Source organism: Podarcis cretensis (assembly GCF_951804945.1).
Source record: "Podarcis cretensis genome assembly, chromosome: 4".
Taxonomy (NCBI): domain Eukaryota; kingdom Metazoa; phylum Chordata; class Lepidosauria; order Squamata; family Lacertidae; genus Podarcis; species Podarcis cretensis.
Window position 1 is genome coordinate 29560321 of NC_137173.1, and position 12805 is coordinate 29573125.

At 41.2% G+C, this 12805-nt stretch overlaps 1 long non-coding RNA gene across 1 annotated transcript; it reads right to left on the reverse strand.

The window, feature by feature from the left end:
* Positions 1-336: 336 nt before the first annotated feature.
* On the reverse strand, positions 337-2157 carry LOC307215112. Its single transcript, XR_013838273.1, has 2 exons — positions 1983-2157; positions 337-648 (listed from the first exon to the last, which is right to left on the reverse strand). It is a non-coding gene; the product is annotated as an uncharacterized lncRNA (long non-coding RNA).
* Positions 2158-12805: the final 10648 nt, after the last annotated feature.

Sequence of the window (12805 nt, forward strand, 5' to 3'; positions counted from 1 at the left end):
CACTGTTAGTACCAAAGACTGATGAGGAACTTTCACATACAAACTGCATGCTCTAACACTGAAGTATGGTTTTCTACCCACAACCATACAAGCATGGAAGGATCTTACCTGCAGTATTTCTTATTTTCAAACCTTTTCCTCATTCACCCTCCTCAAATATCCCTCCCTCCCCGTTTGCCAACCAAGCTTGATCATCAGCAAGTAATATGAAGGCCTAGTCTTGAAGGATAATACATTCAAAAATATCTTAGCTGTTTAGGCCTCAGCTTAATATCACATGTTCCATATAAGTACATATTTAATATTCTTAACAAGAAACCAAGACTGTCAAATACATTACTTAATCGGGACAATTTAATAAATTAATAGGCAGTTTAAAGAAAATAACAAACCCTCTCAGGTGGCAGATTAATTATGGACTTACATTTCGCTGATCAAGAATAATTGGATTATGAATGTGGGCCAGAAGTAAGAGATCTATTTTCAGGGTCAATGGGTTTATCTTTCCACAAATGAGAATAATGTCTCTTGGTATGCATATCTAAGGCCATGTGGTCCAGAAGTCAGGGGAACAGTTCAGCTGGTTGCTTTGGAAGAATCTTCATAGGGTAACTTTCTCTCCCAACATTCATGTGGACAGTGAGTCTTCTGAAAGAAACACAAAAATTGTGTTACCAAAGAACTGCTAAAAATTTAATAAGCAATGTAACGACTCTTTGTCACAATATTAGACTTCTATCATGTGCCTAATGGCCTCGCCTTCAATGCATATCCAAGTATTCAGCTTCCTGTGCCAACAAATTCCCACCAAATGGCATTATGCAACTATATTTCTAGCCTTCCAAAGAAAACGGTGGCTATTATTCATTTGCATACAGTGACCCATTTAAAGTTGCACATAGTAAATTTAAATTGCCTATTGGCTAGCACTGAGCTCAGCCTAATGATCCTACTGGGCCCAAAAACAAACAATAACAACCCCAACACCATCATTTGCAACCCTAAGTTCTAGCAGGGATTCCTAAATTTCAACACAGTCACCACGTTGTCAACAGTTACTCTCTCAATAGCTAAAGAAACAAAGAACCATCATTCTAGCTGTAAAAGTTTTCATTAAACAGTAAAATTAGCTGAAAATGGCTGAGAGGATTATGACCTGCTATTGACTTGGGTTTTTACTCCCCACACTCTGATTGCTGATATCTCTGGTGTCACTTGTTAAAAAGGTAAAGGTACCCCTGCCCGTACGGGCCAGTCTTGACAGACTCTGGGGTTGTGCGCCCATCTCACTCAAGAGGCCAGGGGCCAGCGCTGTCCGGAGACATTTCCGGGTCACGTGGCCAGCGTGACATCGCTGCTCTGGCGAGCCAGAGCCGCACACGGAAACGCCGTTTACCTTCCCGCTGGTAAGCGGTCCCTATTTATCTACTTGCACCCGGAGGTGCTTTCGAACTGCTAGGTTGGCAGGCGCTGGGACCGAGCAGCGGGAGCGCACCCCGCCGCAGGGATTCGAACCGCCGACCTTTCGATCGGCAAGCCCTAGGCGCTGAGGTTTAACCCACAGCGCCACCTGCGTCCCTTGTTAAGCCCCTCCAAAATCCTGTCAAGCCCTTAATGTGAGCAAACTGAAGTATTTTGGAAGAAAGTTGGAGATTCTGTTACTTCAGCTACTCTGCTACTGAGCTGAACCTCCACTATGTTTTCTCTTGCCTTTTGTGATCAGTGTAGGGTACGCCTTGACACAGAAGGCCTTAAAGGATGAGAAGGATGAGAAGCCTGCAGCACTTAGTGTTGTGGACGGTGGGGGAGGGGATTAAAAAATTTAATCCTCCTGTCAGACTGGGAATATCCCCTCAGTCACGCAGTTTAGGATATGCCACCATTCTTCAGCAGAGTTTCTTTTCTTTCAGCAAAGTAAGCGACTCATGTATATGTCAAACAAAGCTTTAATAATAAAGAAAAACTGTAACACAATAACATACACTCTGAGAGAAACTAAAACAACATCCTGAGGCAAGAATGAGGCAAGAAGCAAGAATGACAGTTGGCCTCTGAACACATGAAGGGAGGGGCCAATTCCGGAGCACAATTCAAAAGCCCCGCCCACCAGGTGCCAGACATTCTACTATTCAAATGAGGCCTCAGTGTTTTTCTAACACTTAGGAGATCTTGGGGGGGGGGGGGCAGTGAGGAATTTTCTCTTCCCTCCTATCTTGGGAATCCTGGAGAGCAGAAGGCAAGGGAGTGCATCTAGGGATTTGATCCGAGTGAATGGAAGAATAGTCTCTCCTGCTGTACAGCGGGGGGGGGGGGGATCAGTTTCAGCCGAAGTGTCACATTTTCTCGTGGGCATCTTTCTGGAGGGGTTGCATAACAGTGGCCCAGTGCAAAAGTGGGCGGAACAATGGATCTTTGTACAGTAGTTTTTATTCTAGTCTTTATTTATTATTCTACACTTACACGCACAAACTTCCATCCTATTTCCAGATAAGCAAGAGACGTTATCAAAGTCTAAGGACACATACCAGCCAAACAAATGCACTCCAGCATGGTGCTGCCTCTGGGTGCGGGTTGGGGAGAGTCCATATAGAGAGGTTCTGAGGTTCTCTACATCTACTGTACAGGAAAACACCCTAGGCTTGGCAGAGTATATGGGAGAGCAGGGCTGTCTGTGAAACTGTGGGGAGAGGGAGGCGTTGGGTGAATTGAACCTCCTTGCCCTTGCTGACTCAACCAGAGTGGGTGAGGACAATCCTCAGAAGGTTTGCCTAGTGCTGAAGTTGCCCATCAGCAGACCCACTGAAATATACTAGGAGTCGAGAGTGGATTTCATGCTCTTTTTTCAGCTCATAGTGGTGAGGAGGAATGGAAGTTCCCCCTGAATATCTACCTTATATTCATTAATTACACAATGGCTCCATGTGGTTGGCTAATTCCAGATTCTCCTGTAGGCCAATCAGGTTGCGGATTCCCTTCCACCTGGAGCTGAATTGGATGGCTCCTGTGGACCAATCAGACTGCTGCATTCTGGATCCTATTGTTCTAGGACCAATCAGACTGCTGCCTTTTGGATCCTATTCAACTCAGTACATAACACCCACCTGGTTGCAGTCTTCCCCATTGGGGCAGACTTTGCTCTTTCCAATTTCAGTAGTGCCCTGTGCAAGGCCAAAATTTGCACCTGACTCTTCTTACCTCCCATTCCCCTCAGTTCACTATGTCATCATTGCAATGCCCTGTGGCGCCCCCTAGGCCCGACACACAGTGTGACGGAACCAGTCCTGCTGCTCTAAATCCTCCTCTGTCCCCATTATGGTGAGATGTATTTCTATTTAAATTTTAATACGGACTTCTAAATTTGTGCCTATACACCTATAAATTTCATGCTAACCTGTATGCTGTTTTCTTGGCAATCTGTTTCCTCATCTTTTTTCTTTTGCAAATGCATAAATGCTTCATCCCTAAAGATGAAAATACCAAATCTTTATAGTGTCTCAGTTGCCTTGCTAGGACATCACCTCCTGGTGAACCTATGCAAAAAAAGATGACTGCAAAAAAGATTTTATGTATTAAGGGGGGGGGCATCTCTCTACCACTAGCACTCATATGTGCTTTGAGATATGCAAAAATCTAATAAAAAAACACAGGGAAGCTGCAAGTCAATGGGAAGCTATGCAAGTCAATGGGAAAACTATGTGCATCCTTGTATTTCAAAGATACTAAGTGACTCTGATTTTAGAAGGGGCTTAAGCCTATGCAAGCAGTTGGGGCCCTGTGGCTCTTTCATTCATTGGAATCTAGGTATTGCTTACTAGGGGCTGGTACAGATGGTGCACTGTTGCAAGGCCATGTGTCCTACTTTATAAGGGGCAGTACTCTATTTAAAGAGTTCTGGTGAAAGGATGAACAAACATGTCATTTGGGTTTCTAATCTTTCCACTCTTAAATTCAGTTTGCCACATTTCTGCAACAATTTGCAGTTTGTTTGTTTTTTAATCCTCAAAAAACGGTTCAGTACTTAAGTGCAATTCCCCCCCGGTACTCACATTTTTGTGTGCAGTTTTGGCAAATAGAGACTTTTTGTTTTTGTTTTTGCAAATGATCGTTGCTAACATAGTTCATTTTTGTATCTTATTTTTTTAAATAACAATCATTGCATTTTTATGCACACATATGAATTTTAGTTCACACTAGTTGGTTGGGAAACCGCATCGCAAAATCCAGAGAAGTTTGGATTTCAAAGGGTAGCTGGGTTTCAATTTGCTCGTGCTCAGTTTGAGAGGTGCGAATTATGTCATTTCTCAGTAAAATGCAAACAGAATTGAATTTCTCCCCCCCTCCCTGTGAGAGCACAGCCCTCTGTTTGAAGGCATTCTCTGTTTGAATGGTAGTCTAGTCCACGTCTGGTATAAAGATAAGCATCCGTAAGAAGGGAGGACAGGAGTAGCCTTGAAGCTGCCCATTAACCATTAGCCCCTTGATAGCAGACTGAGCAGGCAACCAGGTCTCTTGGTCACAGCCTTCATAACTTCATAACTTCTTTTTTTATTTTTTTAAAAGCACATTCTCATTGCATCCAACCCCTTCTCCCCATATTAATAAAGTTACATATTAGTACAAGATAATTAGGTGGGGTGGGGAAGTTTAGTGCGCTTGATGTTTTATATATTTCCCCCACTTAGTCATTCCACAAATCCAGTAATTCTCAGTGGATCTGTCAGTGACTCACTGGGGATTTAAACGGGCTTTTGACCATAAAAAGACTGCTCAGATTTCTCATGAGAGATCACAAAGACTGTCAAAAGTCACTGGCTTTATTCAGTTTCCACATGCTCATTCAAGTCCACCTCCTGTGCTGGAAAGTTAATACATGAAGTGGGATTTTTAAATATATTTTTAGTATAGTTGCTTTTCAAATCATGTTTGTCAAGGATTCACTTTGATCTAAGGGTTGTATGAGCAAACAATGTGGTTTTGTGACTATTCCCCCCCCCCTTTCCTTTTTAAATGCTACATAAATAAATCCCTTGCCAATCCAGCTGGATGTGAATCCTTAGTATTCCAGGCTGTACATTGAGATACATTTTACTGTGTGATCCTGTGCTTGTGTAGTCCGAAGCAAACCCCTTTGAATCTGATGGTACTCCTTTTAAATGTGCTTCGGGCTCTCGTTGTTATTATTATTAGTGCTTTTTTCTGGGGGGATGCAGGGGTACGCATACCCCTAAACATTTTGTGAATCTAAGTTTGGCCTCATTAAGGGGCAGTATTTCAAAATGAGTAGTTCTCAAAGCTACCAGCATGAGTTTGACCAAACTGCAAGAGGCAGTGGAAGACAGGAGTGCCTGGCATGATCTGATCCATGGGGTCACAAAGAGTCGGACACGACTAAATGACTAAACAACAACAACAACAGGAAAATGAGAGTACCCCTAAATATATATTTTTTAAAAAAGCACTGATGATGATGATGATTAGGAACCGGGCAGTGGCGCCCACCCTGCGGAACACCCTCCCATCGGATGTCAAGGAGATAAATAACGGGGGGTGGAAAGAGGTGTGAAAATAATAATAATATAATAATAATTTATTATTTATACCCCGCCCTTTTGGTGTTTGGAAAGGGGCCATGGTTGGTGGGGTTGGAGAACAATGAGAGCAGGGTCAGCAGCCCCTTGTGTTTGTTTGTTTGTGTGTGTGTGCTCAAGCACTTTGCAAATGAATTACCATACCATATCAGATTTCCTTTCATATTAACCTCAATTTATGAACATAGACTGGTAGGATTTTTCTAAAATACCATATTGGCCTCACACTGATATGGATATAGATGCCTATCACTTTGAAAGTTTATTTAATTACTACCTTGAGTGTTAGAGATTAACCCTCTGTCATTTAAGCCACATCAATGATATAAGACTGGTGTGAGTTTTTGTTTCTTTTTGCTTAAAGAAAACACTGAATTCATTTTCCCGTACAGAATCAAAACCATTTGGAAGCTTGTTTCAATTCAGCCCCTTCCTCAGAAGAGTCTTTAACACGCAGCAGAAAAAAAGAGCTATTTAATTTCACACTCAGCTAATCCTTTAATTATTTTCTTCCGCACAGAATGGAAAAGTCTATTAGGTCCATAATAAAATAAAAAATAAGTTAGAGAGACTGTTATCTTGAACCTTGGGCTGTCTTCCATTTTCTCTCTCTCCCCCTGAGAACATAACCAGATATCAGTGTTGATAGTTAGTGATAAATTACCCTTTGGAGGGTTATTCTGCCACTCTCACATCACATTGCAGTGGAAATGAATCACCTTTTAAAACCACTCATTCATTCAACAGATTTTGCTTCTCAGATTCTGATATGAAAATGGTACTCACACAGGGATATTATGCAGCCTTGATTTAATTAAGAGTTGCAACATATAAATGACTTTTATACCACAGTAAAAGCGGGGAAAGACCTACAAACACAATTGTTCATCCTCCAAGTGGAGAGTGTGTTTCTCCGTCCCTGGACACAAACGCCATTGCAGAGAAATTAATCACACATTTCTGAAAGACAAAAAACAAAAGACAAGAAACTGACCTGTTGCTTCCTGTGTTCTTGGAATGGTAATATTGAAACCCTCTTCAGTATCAAGAAAAAGAAAAAGAAGAGATTATGGATGTGCCCATCTATTGCAAGATGGCTCATGATAGATAGCTCAGTCAGTAGAGCATGAGTCTCTTAATTATCAGGGCCATGTCTTCAAGTACATGAAAGTAGAGTCCGATTAAACAACAGGAAAAGCTTTCTGAGTATAGAAGCTCTTTGACTCCCTCGGAAGGTGGTGGACCCTCCTTCCTGTGGAGGTTTTGAAGCAGAGGTTAGACGACCATCTATTATGGATGATTTAGTTGACATTCCTGCATTGCACGAGGCTGGACAACATGAGCCTTGGGGACTCATAATGCTGTGATTCTGTTAGTCCTCTCTTTAAAAGGGATGTCTGGTTTAAAGAGATCAATGATGAGAACCTGGACGATGGACTGAGCAAGCAAACAAGTCACCTACTCACAGTCTGCCCCATTTTGATGTGATATATATTTATATATTTATTTCAGTTTAAATTATTGTCAATTAATGTGTAATCACAGCTTAGCAAACATGCAAATTTAATGCACTACTGCAATGTGCTCTATGTGGGGCTACCTTTGAAGGTGACCCAGAAACTGCAATTAATCCAGAATGCGGCAGCAAGACTGGTGACTGGGAGCGGCCGCCAAGATCATACAACACTGGTCCTGAAAGACTTTCATTGGCTCCCAGTATGTTTCCAAGCACAATTCAAAGTGTTGGTGCTAAGTGTTTAAAGCCCTAAATGGACTCGGCCCAGTATACCTGAAGGATAGTCTCCACCCCCAATGTTTGATCATGTTTTTAATATTCAATTGGGAGCCTCCCAGAGTGGCTGGGGAAACCCAGCCAGATGGGCGGGGGTACAAACAATAAATTATTATTATTATTACTACTACTATTATTATTACAGTGGTACCTCTGGTTAGGGATTTAATTCTTCGGATTTAATTCATTTTCGGGTGCCGTGCACACCCAAAAAAATCTGTAACTAGAGGCGCCACTTCTGCACACACACACGGCACAATAGAGTGCTCCTGCGCATGCGTGAGCAGCGAAACCATTTGCTGTGGCCGTAACCTGAAGATTCTGTAACCTGGAGGTTATGCAACACAAGGTACCACTGTATTATTATTATTATTATTATTATTATTATTATTATTATTATGCTGTCTCTTGTCCTTATTTTAGTAATGTGCAAATGCACATGACATGAGAACTTCCTCTGCACAAATGTACAGTGGTACCTCCGGTTGTACACTGGATCCGTTCCGGAGCTCCAGTCGGATCCTGAGGAATTTGCAACCAGAGGTGCTGTTTTTGTGCATGTGCGCGGCGTGTTTCTGCGCATGCACATGGCGCATAGAGTGCTTCTGTGCATGCACGAGGCACGTAGAGCACTTCTGCGCATGTGCGTGCAGTGAAACCCGGAAAAATACTTCCGGGTTTGCCACGTTCGCAACCAGAGGTGTGCGTATCCAGAGGTAGCACTGTATATGTACTGGCCCATTTCATGCAGCTTTCCTGCACAGAAGGAAGAATCATAGGAGTCACACCCTCATGTTCCATGTTAGGAGACAGGATCAGTAGTAGCTCCACCAGCTTATGGAGGAGCTTGCCAAGGTTGCAAACAGGATCAAGTCTTTTGACCCCCAACCTCTTAAGACAACTCCTTACGACAAGCTAATTGAACTATTTAGCACATCAGTGCTGAAATGGAAAACAGAAAAACACCTGGATACAATCCCCCCCCCCCTGCTTTGGAATGGCTTGCACATTGGAAATCTAATGGGTGGTGAGGATGTGGCCTCAGTTCTAACACATGTGCAACATAACATTTGGCGTGTGCATGTGTCCATGTCCCACATTACACTGGAGGTGTGTTGGGCGCATGGACATAGGTGTGCTGCTCCGCTACATGTACAGTACTGTCCAACTTCAGTCCATGAACTGGCCCTTTCGAATCAGAAAACCAGTTGTGCCAATGACATAGCTGTGGCTGATACTTATTTCATTCCCATCTGCGGACGGCAGCCCAGTAACACAAAGGGAGCAATGCTTCCCAAAACATGTGTTCCAAAGTTCAAGCATTCTTGAGATGCATTAACATTTTCTCAATAAATGGGTCTTCAAAGCTTTCCATTGTCAGTTTTATGTAAGAGCCAAGCCATTTGTTGTTGTTATTTTTAAAAAATTGCTTTCGCAGTGCTATATCACCCACACTGTTTCTCTGCTATTGTATTTGCAGAGCATAAATGTCAGAAAGACCAAGCTGATTTGCCTCGAATTTCATGAGAAGAACCACTCTGGGCTGAGGCATTGCATGCCAGACGTTTGCCTGTGGCACATTTTTACACTATTAAAAAGAACCCCGGCAACCTTTGAGAATAGGAGTTTATAATGGAAATACCAAGAGGACCTGAGCAGCAATAAATTTGAAGGAAAGCCCCAGCAGGCCATCTAAAGAAAATACAACAGAGAAACATACTGCAGGCCAGCAAAAACAACAGTGCTTTAATGTACTTGACCTGTGGTCATACAGTAGCATTGTGACCATCCTGATCCAATTTTTCTTTAACCACAGAAGCTTCTTGCTTTCCTTTAAATGGATTTCCAAACCAACTTTCATTTGTTGGAGTCTTTCATAGCAAGAATCTTTGACTGAATACGGAACCACCATGTGTTTTTTTTCAGTAGCTTTATTGATTTGGCTTTGCATGTTGTATTATGTGCCACATTGAAATTAGATGGCTACTCGCAGCGCAGTAACATTGCCGATGATTTGAGTCTTACTTTCCCCTCTAACAGTCTGAAGCAAATTTATGTATTGGTTAATCAGTAACAAATTTCTGCTACAATGTCAAGGAAAGGGGGGGGGAATAATTAAATATGAAGCCTGGACAGTCTTCATCTACACAGATGATATACACAATGCATGTAATGATATAGCTTTTTCCTAACTAGTAGCAATACCCAACCAAAAAAACAACAACTGTTTTTCAGGATTCTCTTGAAAAATACAATGTGCTGCTGTCTTATCAATAGGAAACGTCTGTACCAGGCTACAATCGTATGCATATTTACTTGTGAGGAACCCCAGAGAACATTATGAACCTCACTTCCGTGTAAACATGCTCATCTTCAGGCTGCCACCTATGCCACCATGTGTTTTAAGTACTTTTAAAAAAAAAGATATCTGGAGTCACTTGTGGTATTAATCAGATTGATAACTACAGACTTACACTGCATTAATGATGCATATTATTCGTGAAAAATCATAACTAAAAATAAGATCAATTTGGTTATAGAAATCCTCAAACACCACAACGCAAGTTAATTTTGAACTTGAAAGATTCCAAGAACGTTCCAAACAAAACAAAACGAAATGAAACAAAGAAAGTACGTAGAAACATTGGCTAAAAGAGCAAAGCACTTTGAAAACACCAAGTCTGATTGGCATGCCTTGTGCTTTTGTGTTAACCCTCTGAGTACAGGTAAGCAATGTTTATTTGTTTTTATTTTAAAAAAAGAGCTAGCAAATTTGTATTTTGTAAATGGATTGCTGATTTATATCAGTAAGATTCAACCTGATTTGGAACAACTCAGAATGCAATGGACATTGAGAGCCCTTATTGTAGGAAGGGCTTTTCTTTTTTACTCGGCCCAGTATACTTGAAGGAGCATCTCCACCCCCATTGTTCAGTGCTGAGGGCCTTCTGGCGGTTCCCTCACTGCGAGAAGTGAAGTTACAGGGAACCAGGCAGATGGCCTTCTCGGTAGTGGCGCCCGCCCTGTGGAACGCCCTCCCACCAGATGTCAAGGAAATAAACAACTATCTGACTTTTAGAAGACATCCGAAGGCAGGCCTGTTTAGGGAAGTTTTTAATGTTTGAAGTTTTATTCTGTTTTTAATGTTCTGTTGAAAGCCACCCAGAGTGCCTGGGGAAACCCAGCCAGATGGGCAGGGTAAAAATAAAAAATTATTATTATTAAAAACAAAATAAAAGAAAAAAAATCCTTCCAGTATTATTATTAAATTACTTTGGTTATGATATTGCGTCATGTAACGTGTGTAAAGTTGACATGTTCCACACATTCAGTTCAGACTGTTTTCCTTGATATTTTATTTAGCCACCAACATGACTTGCTATTTAGAGCTGTGCTAGGAATGTGAAGTCGAGTGCCGCTCATTTTTAGCTTCAGTATAACACACACATTTCACTTGATCACTCAACATTCAGCACATTGTTGGTTGTGTGAATGGCATTTGAAGCTATATGAAACCTCTGTCACACATGCAATTAATCACCTGGGTTTGCTTCCTGAGTAAGTAAACTGAACTTGGGTCACACTAAAATCAGTTGGACAGATTAGTCATGATTTGAGCTAATCTACATTGATTTCAGTGGGAGCAAAGGTCAGCTAGCTTCATCAGGATCCAGCCTTGAAGTTTCTGTGATCAAGTAAGAAACATGGATATAGAACTTCAGAAAGCAAATCTCAAGTGGCAACACGGTTTCTAGTTAATCCAATATATTAACTAAAATCCCTTATCAATTAATTGTTGTTGAATTTCGTCATGTTATGAACAGACTGTACAAAAATGCTAAAGTTAAAATGGCGACTTACATACTTGTGTAACAAAACCCAGACATTAGACATGAAAACTTTTCAACTGATTTACAGCACAAATTTCATACTTCAGGTAATCATTTGCACTTTAAAAATTCAGTTTTGGTGTTGAACATTTCAGCAGCCTGCATTGAAAACGTTAGAACCACTTGATTTAGGGATTTTGAAAATTCAAAGCACATCCTATTAGGATCGAGGAATGACTTCTAAAAGGTTTTAGAGAGTTGGTGCTGATAAAACATAAGCCAACAATCAAACATTTGTGGGGGTTTGGCAGTGGACATGAGGGGGATGGGACTTTATGCCTCTAATTGGTATAATATGGCACAAGGATGAAAGAGATTCAGACATCTTTTTTTAATGCTATTCCTGGATTCCAAAATAAAAACAGAGGTGATGGAAAGACTCTGTATGGATTTCACATGATACAGCACAACTGTAATGTGAAGCATTTTTAGGCCTGGCTTTCTCTCTGCTCACTTCCTCTAATCAAGATGAATGAATCTCTTTGCTTTCAAAGTGGCATCCTCCTCCCAAAAGTCAAGAATTGTATGTTATTAATGGACACTTTAAGTCACATGATTGCATTTATTATATCAGGAAGAATATTATGTGACTTGTCATAAAAACACTCATGGAGCACTGTGGACTAAACCTACTGCCCATAAATCAGTATGACCTTCAATCATCAATCTGCATAAAGTCTAATTTGTTTCATAGGGTTGGTCATCCAAGTTATAATTGATTTCCTAAATCTTGTTGACCGGTCTAAATAGCAGGTAGATCCCTTTGTAGTATAACTATGGCAGTCAACTAATTTTTAACCAATCATATGCATTTAAATATATTTGCATAAATATTGAAATACTGAAGGACGTGTAAGATAACTTACAAAAGCTATCATTCAGAAAAAGACCATCTTTGATACTTTAATTTCTTCAATTCACATTCAATTACTTCTTTTTTATTCTGTGCTCCAAATTGTTGTTACACAAATGCACCTGAGCAAAAATAGCCTTGAAAATAAGGAATTTTGAATTTAATTTGCAGCCCCACCAATTTAAACCTGCTTTTGGCAGTCAAAATCCCCCCCCCTCCTTCGCCGGATCAAAGACCTAGTAGCACAACCCTATATTTGCCTGCTCAGAGGTAAGGCCGAGAGTTAAATAGTACTTATTCCTGGGGTAGTGGATACAGTCTATATTCACATCTCTGTGAGTCCCACGACACAATGGGCTTTACCTCTGAGTAGACATGAACATTAAAGCATCACTGCCGTAAGAACATAAGAACAAATTTTGCGTTGAAGTGTATAACCACAGCATGTTCTTAAAGAAAAGCTTAGTAAATAATGACAATCCTGCAGGAAGCAAAGTTGTGTGCTAATGCTGTCATTTAGGGTTTTGTAAGCTCTATTTACCTTCCAGACCAGTGGCATAGCAAGCCCAGGTGGTACCCGGTGCAGAATTTTTTTTGTCACCCCCCCCCCCCCGCATTGACAGCTCGGGGTAGGCTTGGGAGTCGTGGGTGGGCGCCGAATGTCCGCCCCTTCCTACACCTC